Here is a 2,147-nt window from a genome sequence, read left to right as displayed (position 1 = left end):
GGGGCTCAGCACACAGGAAGCAGGAAGTGTCAGACTTTCCTTAGGAATGACTTTATTATTTACAGGAAGAGTTACAAATGTCATAATAAGAGAAACTGCATCACGGAGGACCAACTGGGGGAGCGTAGGGCCGACCTTTGACCTTGTAATGGGATTTAGGTGGAACGGGGACGCTGGTGGTGGTCAGTTCGAGGTGGAGTCGCCCTTTAAATAGGTCAGTAAAAGTCCCAGCATGGTTCGACGGCCGTCAGTAAAGGGCGGCATGCTGAGCGCCCCGTACACTGCCAGGCCGCAGGTTGCTGTTTTCGCCCCCAGTTGGGCCTGTGAGTCATTGTGAAGGGCCGGCACTTGTGCCCTCTGGCCAGTTGCTGGGGGACAGCTGAGCCGGCCTGGCAGGCGATCCTTCCGTGTCATACAATCTCGAACGCTTTTATTGTCAATACGACATCCCTGCCAATCGCTGCCCAGAGGCTAAACTGTTCCTTGAGGGGTCATGTGACGAGGCGATTTGGCCGCCGCTCTCCGCAGCTTGTTGTCGCGTGTTTTATTTGGCGTGTGATATTCCTGTGACCGCAAAGAGTAAACATGGGGAAATCCATACGGCATCCCACCCCCGGGTTCCGTAGGAAAAGCCAGGATAAACACATCCGGGGATATTCACCCACAATAACCACATCCAAACACGTGTGTGCAAAACGCTCCCAGACCGCAGCGGCGAACCGACAGAAAACAGCGTGACGCCAGACCCGGGGCGTATTCCGATCCTCTAATGCAGACTGATGGTAGATACTTCATCCGAAGGAACTCAATAAGAATGTGCAGATCTTCAACTGATGCCACCCACCCAAAACCTATCGACCCTTAAAGGAGAACTATGGAGTCAGTGTTTTTCCCCATAGTTCTCTTTAGGGTAACGGGAGGACACAAACTAACGTCCTCCCATCACACAAAGCTCGGTATATAGGGAGCTACAGCTCGCGGTATACTGAGACGCCGCAGCCGGGATGGATCCCATTACTGTCCAGATCCACCCAGCTGCGTGAGTGACAGCTGGCTCCGCTTATCTAGAGGCAGAGCCAGCTGTACCCGCCCCCTCCCACGTCCGTTCCGCCAGTCAGCGCTGGAGGATCAGAGCAGGGAGGGGGGAATCACTGTGGGGATCCGTGACTGACAGTCACGGCTCTCTGCAGGGACATGATCGAGAAGTGAGCGAGCGACGGTATGTGTTCGCTCACTTCCCGATCTATGGAGCCGACGTGTGACAGTTTCATTGTCACACGTGGGCTCGAACTATGAGGTTGCAGAAGCTTGATCCCTAGGGAAGGGGGGTCTGGGAAAATGCTTCCTCCTGCCTGCAGCAGTCTGATCACTGGGAAAGGGGGGGCTGGAAAAATGCTTCCTCCTGCCTGCAGCAGTCTGATCACTGGGAAAGGGGGGGTTGGGAAAATGCTTCCTCCTGCCTGCAGCAGGCTGATCACTGGGAAAGGGGGGGCTGGGAAAATGCTTCCTTGTGCCTGCAGCAGTCTGATCTCTGGGGAAGGGGGGGCTGGGAAAATGCTTCCTCCTGCCTGCAGCAGTCTGATCACTGGGGAAGGGGGGGCTGGGAAAATGCTTCCTCCTGCCTGCAGCAGACTGCTGACATGATCTCAGTCTAGACAAAGTCACTGGAGCTGAAGGACAGCTTGGGAATGATAAAAGGCGGGATCCTTCTGAACAATGATACTGTTGGCGTGTAGTGTGACACGTCGGGAATGTCTTCATGTAGACTTGTCGTGTCACTTTCACACAGCTCCGGCGTCTCAGACTCTCTACAATGTGACCTGTTTGTGGTCGCCGCGGGCCAGACTGTCAGAGAGAGGAGCGTCATGTGAGAGCTGCTGACACATCATGAACAGCCTGCACTGCACAGGGACTCTGTGTGATCCTAGGGGGGCATAAAAGCATTGAATGGAACTGGGAGTGAATCAACACCTGCACCAGGAAGATTCACCTGCAGTGAATGTTTATATAAATATACCCCGGGCTGTGGGTCCAAGGACAGTCCTCTGCACCACTGAGACATTTTCACCACTTTATTTAAACCCACCCCTCCCCCCATATCTAATATTGTCTACAATTGTAGAATGGCTTCCCCCTTCCCAATGTGA

At 53.9% G+C, this 2,147-nt stretch overlaps 1 long non-coding RNA gene across 1 annotated transcript in view; it reads left to right on the top strand.

Moving 5' to 3' along the window:
* Positions 1–1,851: 1,851 nt before the first annotated feature.
* Positions 1,852–2,147, top strand: part of LOC108788165 — a 21,778-nt gene continuing 21,482 nt past the window's right edge. Inside the window, exon 1 of the long non-coding RNA XR_001941320.1 lies at positions 1,852–1,862. This is a non-coding gene — a long non-coding RNA (uncharacterized LOC108788165). The remainder of the gene's footprint in view (positions 1,863–2,147) is intronic.

The sequence above is a fragment of the Nanorana parkeri genome, unplaced genomic scaffold (genome assembly GCF_000935625.1).
Source record: "Nanorana parkeri isolate BGI_ZX_2015 unplaced genomic scaffold, ASM93562v1 scaffold309, whole genome shotgun sequence".
Classification (NCBI taxonomy): Eukaryota; Metazoa; Chordata; class Amphibia; order Anura; family Dicroglossidae; genus Nanorana; species Nanorana parkeri.
Note: the sequence above shows the minus strand (reverse complement) of the source record. Positions and strands in the feature narration are given on the sequence as shown.